The sequence below is a fragment of the Ochotona curzoniae genome, unplaced genomic scaffold, assembly GCF_017591425.1.
Source record: "Ochotona curzoniae isolate NIBS_2020 unplaced genomic scaffold, NIBS_Ocur_1.0 contig_2321, whole genome shotgun sequence".
Lineage (NCBI taxonomy): Eukaryota > Metazoa > Chordata > Mammalia > Lagomorpha > Ochotonidae > Ochotona > Ochotona curzoniae.
In genome coordinates this window covers 8279098-8289838 of record NW_024465421.1, presented here as the reverse complement: position 1 = coordinate 8289838, position 10741 = coordinate 8279098, and positions in this window count along the sequence as shown.

Genomic DNA, 10741 nt, shown 5'->3' with positions numbered 1-10741 from the left:
TTGTCCTTCCCACCTCTCTTCTTCACCCCACCCCCTCCATCCCCAAAGCTCCTTGTCAGGTCCCTCTTGCCCCTGCAGCAGTGAATCCGGGGCCCCTAGCACGCCGTGCCCTAACCCTGCCCCGGGCCAATCAGTACCCAGGGGACCTCCTTGCAACCAGATCATTATCCTTGGAGCCCTGGTGACCTCTTCTATGAGCCCTCCCACACAGGCATCCCGCCCCTCCCAGGCACCTGCCAAGTCCCACCTTCCTCCTGCACCTGGCCAGCGTCTCCCAGATCCCTGGGCCTATCCCAGATTCTTCTTGTCCTTTCGCACATCCTACTGCACCAGAATGACCACAGCACCCAAGTGTCTCCTTGTAAATCAGAAACCTTCCTCCTACCGCGGGCCACACCCCAAGCTGGGTGCTGTGGAGACGCTCTTGGGGACTGGAGAGGAGCTGGACTGTCAGAAGCAAAGCCAAAGTTGATGTGGGAACCCCAGTGACAACAGGAGGGGGGGTGATGGTCTTGCCTTCTCTCCCACCCCCACCTAAGGCTCCCCCATTGGAGGTGGCTTTCGCGTCTGTTGGTGAACTGAACAAGAGTGAACGCCTTTCCCCTGGCCCCCGAGTCAGGTTGCAGTGTCAGAGATAGTGCAGGTAGACAGGGTGCTGGTGCCAGGACAGTGGGAATTCTGAGACTACCACTCTGTCGCCTAGGCCCTGAACCTGTCTCCCGCCTTTCTGAAGCATCATTTTTTGTTTGTTTGTTTTGTTTTATTGGAAAGTCAGAGGAAGATCTTCCTCTGCTGATTCACTCCCCAAGTAGCCGCAATGATCCGAAGCCAGGAGCCAGGAGCTTCTTCCAGGTCTTCTGCACAGAGGTAGAATCCCAAGGCTTTGGGCCATCCTCGACTGCTTTCCCAGGCCACAGGCAGGGAGCTGGAAGGGAAGTGGGGTGGCCAGGACATGATCCAGCACCTATATGGGATCCCAGCATGACTAAGGCGAGGACTTTAGCCGCTAGGCCACGATGCTGGGCCCTAAAGCATCACTTTTACGAAGTGAACCCCGGCTCAGAAAATTTGCTTAGCTCCACAGAGCTCCTTCCAGACTTCCAAACCCAGCTGTCCCCTTTTGCCCTTCCTGTCCTTTCAGGCCTGCAATGGCCTCTGTAGATGTGGGCAGAGCCTGCCTCCCCGCTAGACCCACCTTCCATCTGCCTCCTCCCGCTCCCACAGCGGCCAACACAAGGCTCCAGTGCTAAGCTCTTGTCTGTGCTTCCCCACCTCCACGCCTTTCCTTGGGTTGTTTCCGCCCCTTTCCTTTTAGATCTCCAAGCCCAGCTCCCACTCTTGCTATGATGTATAGTCCTGGAGTCTTGATCGTCTGGAAGCTGGAAGGAAAATATATTACCTACACAAATTCCCAGACTTCGCCCCCTGGAAATTATTATTCATTAGCTCTGACCTGAGGTTCAGGATACTGGATTTTTAGTGGTTATCTCTGATGATTGTCATTTATATTGGAAACCACAGTGTATTAGGTAGGCTAGACAAGGTTAGGCTATGTTAACAAGCATCCTCTAAGGTCTTAAGGACTTAATGTGACAAAGATCTCTCTCTTATTTTTTTTAAAGATTTCTTAATTTGTTTGAAAGTCAAAGATACAGAGAGAGGGAGAAATAGACATGATGACAGATAGAGAGAAATCCTCCATCTGCTGGTTCACTCCCCAAATGACTGTGATGTCTAGAGTTGAATCAATCCAAAGTCAGGGACCAGGATCTCCTTCTGGGTCTCCCATACAGATGCAGGGATCCAAGCACTTGGGCCATCCTCTTCTGTCTTCCCAGGCACATTAACATGAAGCTGGATCAGAAGTAGAGATGGGATGTCGATACCACAGATGTGGCTTCACCCACTAAACCATAGCACCTTCCCAGAAGGTCTCCTTTTGTAGTAGGTTTGGGTACCTGGGATACTTCTCAGAACATCTGTGGTTAAGGAAAACACAGCTGACAGCCAGCTCATCCAGGCCAGCAGAGATGTCGCGGATGTCAGAGGATGGAGAGCAGAACAGGTTGGACCACTCTCCTGGCCAAGGTTTGCCACATGTTCCTGGGCCTGTGGATGCACTAATGTGGACTTGGTCAGTCAACTTGACCATGGAAAGATTTTCTCAACCCTGGTGCAATGAAGCCCACGATGTCTCAGAACTATGAAAATCACTCAAGGAACACCCTTGGAACACATCAGGTTCTCTAAGGCATCATCAAAGGGCCATCCCCCACCCCTGGGTGCTGATGTAGTTGGACAGCGAGGAGGAGTGACCCCCGCCCTTCCCCAACTGCAGACACAAGAGAAAACAAAATTGAAACATTTATTCCACAACCTACCTTCTCCCATCTGTGGCCCTTCCCACCCTGACTGGAGACTTATATGGGCATGCAATCCTCTCAATTATGTAAATAATATATGCAAAATGAAATAAAATTAAATTTTAAAAATGAATATTAAGGCAATGCTGTTAAATACATTAAAAAAAAAAGACAGTGCTTTGGGTGGAGAAATATATTTTGAGCTACTTATTTTTATGCACTTGAAAAGCAGAAAGAAATCTGCTATCTGCTGGTTCGCTCCCCTAATACCTACAACAGCCAGGGCTGACCAACTAGGGGCCTGGAACTCCCATGGGGTCCTCACGTGGGTGGACCATCACCTGCAGCCTCCCAGGATGCATTAACAGGAAGCTAGATCGGAAGTGAGGGAGCTGGGACTCCAACTAAGATCTCCTATAAGAGATGCAGATCTCTTGAGTGACTGCTTAACTGGCTGTGCTGTTGCATTCACTGTGGGAAACTAGTTGCTTATTTATCTAATTGGAAGGCAAGTTCACTGCCTTTTAATAGATACCTGAGGTGGCCGGGGTAGGCCAGGCAGAGGCCAGGAGCCAGAAACTCAATGCAAGTTTCCCATGTGGGTGGCAGGGGCCCAAGCCCTGGTGCTACTACTGCTGCCTCCCAGGATGAGCTTAAGTAGGAAGCTCTTGAACCTGAACCCAGACACCCCTGAAGGAGATACGGGCTTCCTGAGTGGGCTCTTCCCTCCTCTGCCAACCCCTGACCCTTGCTGGGAGGGATACGTACAGGCCTTGTCAGCCAGCTAAGCTCTGAATCCCTGGTCATTCAGGATCAAGCAGGATCCCGTTTGCTTTCCTGTTGGCACCTGGCACAGAGCCTAATCACACCTGCCATGTTCAGGAAAAGCAGAGCAGAATACCCGTTTGTCCCACCCATCCATTAGCCAATAAAGGTTTATTAGGTCCCCACCTTTCCGGCAGGGCCTCTGCAGCTGGTGCTGGAGACCCAGGTGTGGAGTTGGGGAGTGAGAGGGGGAGTTAAGAGGCAAACACCTGCCCCATCTTCAAGCTGCTGCAGAACCAACTTTTCTAAGCCACACTTTCCAAGATTCTCAGATGACTCCGACAGCCAGCACGCAGGCAAGGAGTGAACGAGGCAGTTGTGACCTGTGAGCCTGGCTCTTGTGCTGTGTGTCCTTTCTGCTTCCCCAGCCTCTCTCCAGGCGTTCTTCCTGCAGCCCCTGGCCTTCAGGCATGCGTCCTTCCTTCCCCTCACTGCTTTCACCGCCCATTATGAACCTGGAAAGTGACTATAACTTGAAACAAACTGATAACAACAATGGCAATAACTAACTCCCACATAATGTTTATCACATACCGCACTGTGTGAACTGTTTTGGGTGGATCAACTCAATGAGTCTTCATAATCACATTCTAGTATTGCTGTTATGGTCTTCGTTTATAGATAAGGAAAACTGAATCATAAAGAGTCTGAGCTGGTCCAGGCAGATGGAAACGGCAGAGCGTTAGCTCTTCTGCTTGGCTGCTCCTCTGCCTTCCAGGGGGCCCTTGTCAGTCCCTCTCTCTGCCACACCTGGGGCCAGCACCCTGCACCGGAGCACTGACCCTGTGAGATGTGTCAGGGAGAGCTGAGTTTTCCTATTCATATTGGTTCATTTGTTTAGGACTTATTTAAAATCCATGAATACTTTTTAATTTTTAAAAAGATTAATTCATTTATTTGATAGGCACAGTTACAGAAAGAAGGAGAAGAGACACGGAGAAGAGGCTGCCCATCTGCTGGTTCACTTCCTAAATGGTTGAAACAGCCAGGGCTGCGCCAGGCTGAAGTCAGGAGCCTGGAGCTCCATCCTGGTCTCTCACGTGGGTACAGGGATCCAAGCACTTAGACCATCACCTGCTGCTTTCCTAGGTGCATCAGGGAGTTGGATTAGAAGTGGAGCAACTTGGGCCCACTGCAATGGCCTAGCAGCTAAAGTGCTTGCCTTGAACTTGCTTCCATATGGGCACGCGTTCTTCTTTTTTTTTTTTTTATATATTTTTTTCTTTATTTTTGACATTCTTTACGTAGTTAATTAGGGCAAAAAGGTTCAAGGGCTGTAGGAAAGTGGGTAAGACTATTATTTCCACATTGTTTTTGTCATGTATCTGGGGTAAAGGGGAAGATAAAGGGAGAAGCCCCACCCAGTCTCCAACCCATCCTAGGTCCCTGATGTGGGGTATGCTCCGAGGGTCTTGCTCAAGTGGTTTTGATAGTTCGACAGTTAGGAATTGCTGCCAGTCTCATGTGGGCACCCATTCTAATCCTGACAGCTCTACTTCCCATCCAGCTCCCTGCTTGTGACCTGGGAAAGCAGTTGAGGATGGCTCAAAACCTTGTGACCCTGCATCTGCGTAGGATGACCTGGAGGAGGTTCCTGGCTCCTGGCTTCGGATTGGCGTGGCACTGGCTGTTGCAGTCACTTGGGGAGTGAATCACCGGATGGTGGATGAGACAATTGCTTTCAATTTTCCTTTTCTTCTATCTGGAGGAAGGAGAGAGAGAGGGTAGAGGCTGCTCCCAGCAGTGCAAGCGGTGGTTTTTCCCACTATGATACAACTCTTTCATAATTTAAAAATGTAAGTATTTCCCAGGAACTTTTGAAGCCCTGTAATACACAGATTTCGAACACTTTGGCATGATTTTTTTTTAATTGGAAAATCAGATATACAGAGAGGAGAAGAAACAGCGAAGAAGGGCTTCTGTCCATTTATTCACTCCCCAATCGGCCACAACGGCTGGAATTGAGCCAATCCGAAGCCAGGAGCCTGGAGCCTCTTCTGAGTCTCCCATGAGGGTACAGGGGCTCAGGCACTTAGACATTCTTCCACTCCTTTCTCATGCCATTACCAGGGAGCTGGATCAGAACTGGAGAGGCCGGGACTCTGGCACCTCTATGGGATGCCAGCACCACACTTGATGATTTTACTTACTTACAATTCCAGGGCCATCTCTTGCACTTCTTATAAAGGCATAAATCCCATCTCTGGGATTCCATTCTCATGACCTCACATAAGCCCGAATGCCTCCCAAAGTCCCTATCTTGAAACATAATGACAAGGGCTGTTAGGGCTTCCAGAGGAATGCAAACGCTGAGTCTGTTAGCAGAATACCTCGATGAAGGAGCTGAGTGCATTGGACAAGGGAGTTATTCACGGGCCAGGAACACCTGTGTTTGTGACTAACCTTGGAACACCAAGTGGCAGACTGAATCCTCCAGCGCTATCTCTCCTTCGTGCCTCCCTCTGGTTGAAAAATAACAGAAGAGAGAGTCCCTGGCCTCAGTACTATCTTTCCTTCTCGTTTTCCTTGAGTTGTCAACAACAGACCAAAACACATACCAAGACTCTGTGTTCATGTCTTCTTCTTTACTTTTTTTTTAACTTTTGCTAACATAAGAAAAGCTATTCTAGGAATTGCTAGCGTCGCATAAGATAAGGATTAATGAAAGCTTTGGTGTGATACCTGGATTCTTTTGGGATATAAAAATCTGTATTCTCTCCCGGCTGCTGGTGGGCCTCAGGACGGGGCGTCTCATGCCTGGATCCCAGACGACAGCCACCATGTGCATGTGGTGAGCTGTCCCCAGGCAGCCAGTGTGCCATTTAGTGCCAGGCTCCGCCTGGTGGCCACCCGGCCGGGGAGCTCTAGGGTTTTGGTTCTACCTCATAATGCTTGGAGTGGCAAGATTGGCAGCAATTTATAACTGGTGAACTATCAAAACCACTTGAGCAAAAACCTTGGAGCATAGCCTACATGCAGGACCTGGGGAGGGTGGGAAATTGGATGGGCCTTCTCCCTTAATACCCCGCTTTAAACATGAAGGAAACAATATGGAAATAATAGTCTTACCCACTTTTCTGTGGCCCTTGAAACTTTTTACCCCAATTAACTATGTAAAGATTGTCAAAAATAGGGCCCGGTGCGGTGGCGCAAGTGGTTAAAAGGTCCTCGCCTTGCACGCCCGGGATCCCATATGGGCGCCGGTTCTAATCCCGGCGGCCCCGCTTCCCTTCCAGCTCCCTGCCTGTGGCCTGGGAAAGCAGTCGAGGACGGCCCAAGGCTTTGGGAACCTGCACCCGTGCGGGAGACCCGCAAGAGGCTCCTGGCTTCGGATCGGCATAGCATCGGCCCGTTGCGCTCACTTGGGGAGTGAATCATCGGACGGAAGATCTTCCTCTCTGTCTCTCCTCTCTGTATATCCGCCTTTCCAATGAAAAAATAATAAAAATAAATCTTTAAAAGATTGTCAAAAATATAATAATAATAAAAAAATTGAAACCTGAAAAAAAAGTCTGTATTCTCAAAAAAAGTACGTCATCCTGAAAGCATGGATGGTGACCATAGCGTAGATTAATAAAATCACTTCTCCATGAAGCATTTTTTTTATTTTTTTAAAGATTTATTTTTACTATTTTTTTCATTGGAAAGGCAGATATACAGCAAGGAGGAGAGACAGAGAGGAAGATCTTCCGTCCGATGATTCACTCCCCAAGTGAGCGCAACGGTCGATGCTATGCCGATCCGAAGCCAGGAGCCTCTTCAGGGTCTCCCACGCGGGTGCAGGGTCCCTTCTGTCTCCATCAGTCTGTCAAGCTCTTTGCCCTGATCCCCACCGCCTAAATTAGTCATTAGTTAGAGAAACAGTGAAGTCCAGCTTGATGGCTCAATTGGCTTGGCTAATCCTCCCTTTTCAAGTGCCAGGATCCCATATGAGCACTTGGTATGTGCCCCAGCAGCCCTGCTTCCCACCCAGCTCCCTGCTTGTGGCCTAGCAAAGCAGTCAAGAACGGCCCAAAGCCTTGGGTCCCTGCACCCATTTGGGAGACCCGGAAGAGACTCTTGGCTTCTGAATTCAGATGGATTCTGCTCAAGCTGTTGCAACCATCTAGAAAGTAAATACCAGAGTTCTAGGAGATCTCAGTGCTAGGCCCAGTCACAGCTGGGAGCCAGGAGCTTCGGCCAGATCTCCCAGGTGATATGTGGGTGGCAGGGGCTCAGACATGGGGCCATCTTCTGCTGCTTTTCTCAGACACATTATCAGAGAGTTGGGTGGCATGTAGAGCAGCGTGCCCATGAACCAGAGCGCGTATGGGCTGCCAACATTACAGGCTTTACCCACTGGGTCATGAGGCAAGTCCCAGTAAATTTTTACAAATATGCCAACAGTGCAAATTTGAGCAGAACCTAAAGAACACTGCAGACTCAACTCTCACCCTCTTGGAACCCCAAGGTCTCAATGGAAGAGCATGTGGTTACTATTACTCAACCATCCCAGTGACGTTCCAGATGCAGGGACTGTGACTTCCTCGGGACCATCAGCCCTGCTGGAGCGGTCAGTGACTGTAGCCACCTGAACAATTGAAGGTAAAACCCAGCAGAAAAATCACGCAGCCATCCTTTCAAAGTGGAGAAACAATATGTTATTTTTATTGGACTTCGCAATAAAATAAAATAAATCTTAAAAAAAAATATCTCCTGGGCCCAGCGCGGTGGCGCAAGTGGTTAAGTCCTCGCCTTGCACGCCCGGGATCCCATATGGGCGCCGGTTCTAATCCCGGCAGCCCGGCTTCCCTTCCAGCTCCCTGCCTGTGGCCTGGGAAAGCAGTCGAGGACGGCCCAAAGCTTTGGGACCCTGCACCCGTGTGAGAGACCCAGAAGAGGCTCCTGGCTTCGGATCGGCATAGTATCGACCCGTTGCGGCTCACTTGGGGAGTGAATCATCGGATGGAAGATCTTCCTCTCTGTATCTCCTCTCTGTATATCCGCCTTTCCAATAAAAAATAATAAAAATAAATCTAAAAAAAAAAAAAAAATCTCCTGCCACAAGGCTTCAGCTTTGCCCAGTCCTGGCCTTTAGGGTCATTTGGTCATTGACCAGTGGTGGAAAAACCAACATCCACAACATCTCTCTCTCTCTCCTGCCATACCACTCTCAAATAAAATAAATCTTTTGAAAGAAATTTTTAAAAAATATATTTATTTTTATTGGAAAGCCGGATAAACAGAGAGGAGGGACAGAAAGGCAGATCTTCTGTCCGATGATTCATTCCCCAAGTGGCTGCAACGGCTGGAGCTGAGTCAATCCTAGGCCACAAGCAGGGAGCGAACCATCAGATGGAAGATCTTCCTCTCTGTCTCTCCTCCTTTCTGTATATTTGACTTTGCAATAAAAATAAATGGATCTTAAAACAAAACAAAATAATAAGAAAGCTGGCGAGGAAGTTTCAGTAGGGATGGCCTTTGACTGCCTGAGGATCTCCCCAGAAGAGGAAATCAGGAGCAGGTGTATTTAGGGGTCTGAAGCTCTAGGGACAAAAATGGAAAAAGAAAAAGATTTAAAAAAATAGGAAAAGAAAAGTTTGGGGTTGGAGATCTGGATTTGGAAGCCAGCAAAAGGACATCAGGTATAAACATAAATGGACTTTGAAGAGGGGAAGGTCCCAGGGAATTCCAGGAAGTAGTCAATTCAGTATCGAAACAGTCATGAGGACAGAGCCATGGGGGTTCCATGTCTATGACCATCCAGAAATGGCTTTGACAAGTGAATCAAGGCCCTCAACAGGGACTTGTGTGTGTGTGTGTGTGGGGGGGGGCATGGATTTGTGGTTCTTTCTGGCTCCAGAGACAAAGCACACAGCGGGAGGAGGGGTGACCCACAGTTCCGCCAGCAGGTGTTGGAAATGGCCTGCACTGGGGCAGGCCAAAGGCTCTCTGTTAAGCAGGCTGTGGATACCCTCCTCCCGCAGAGGAGCAACAGGTGGCAGTGAATTCCCAGGGGGCAAGTGGAGCCCAGGAAACCTCCCCCCACACCCCTCCCACTCTGCCAGCTGGTACTTCCTTGGGTCACAGTCCTGGCTCAGAGCACCCCGCTCTGGGCTCCAGGCCTGGGTCTGTGGTTTCTCTATTAATGGTGAGCAAACCATGTAACTCTGCTTCAATATCTTCCTCTAGGAGGACAGGGAGAGTACCTATCTCATCGAAGTGTGATGAGGCTTAAACAAGCTCATATTTATAAAGTATCTGGCTGGCATTGTGGCACAACAGATTAAGTTGCTGTCACCTCAGCATCAGTACATCACATGGGTAGTCTGACTCACTTCCAGTTTCTTCAAAGGAGCTCCATCCCCCTCCACGCCCCAGAAGGCTTCCATTCTCTTGTGACCCCAAGTCACCACTGCAAAGCCCTGTGATTCCAGTCAGAGAGCACAAATGGAACCATTAACATCGTCCCTCTGAGAAGCTGAACAGAGATGTGCACAACTCCCGATGAGCCATCGAGGGGCCGAGAGAGAAGACAGCAAAGAGATCCTGGCAACACACAATGTTTACCTTATCCAAGACGCAAGTGTTCAGATCAAGATGTCAAATAGAGAAACTGAATGAACCAGTCAGGATCACATGCTGGCTCGGGAGACTGTACCACTCGGAGACAGAGCTCGGGGCAGGAGACAAGGGGAAGTGACGCTCCTGAAGCTCCTGGCAGTTCAGCTGCGGTAACAGGCTCGCTGACCAGGGCACCGGGAGAGGGGCTATTGTGAAACACGAGTCCTGACACGCACTCCCTGGCTGCGCCGGACTCCCTGAATGACCTTGGGCAGTGCAAATCCCACAAGCGCAGGGAAATTTTATCTTAATCTCTGAGATCTACCTGTATGCGTCCTAATGGATGTCTGGAAGATCACGGCTAGGGAAGTGTCACAAGGACAAAACCTGAAGCTTTAAGGAGGGAGCATGGGGAGACCACTGCATATTTCAGGGAGGGCTGAGCTTGCGGGAGGTACTGATTCAGGCGCTGGGGAGTCGCAGCCTGACTTCACCTGGGCACTCAGGGCCCCGGAGCCTTCTCGGGCCCCGCGCCGCCCCCGGAGGCGGTGAGGGCGGTGGGACTGCAGCGCCCGGGGCAGGCGCCGGCCGCCCACCTGTCAGAGGCTGCGGCGGGAGTGAGGTCACTTCCCGCCCCCAGATTCCGTGCCTCCAGGTCCGCTCTCAGTATCTTTCGATTTTCAAGGTCTCACGATGCCGACAGCCCTGAATTCTGTCTTCCGTCTGCCCGCGCACTCAGATCCAAAGGAGAGGAAAATTCAGCCAGGGGGTTCTCGCCACACTGGGGACTCAGAAGACCCCTGGCGGGGGGCATCGGCGTCCCCTCCCCACCTCACAGGGGGTCTACCTCGGATGCCGGCGACGGCGTCGTGAGGGGTGTCCCCGACACGGTGTGGTGTGGCAGTCCAAACACCACGTTCTGCGGTCGGCGAGGCTGCGCCGGTCACGTGACACGGTGTGTGTGTGTGTGTGTGTGTGTGTGTGTGTGTGCGCGCCCACGCGCGCCCGGC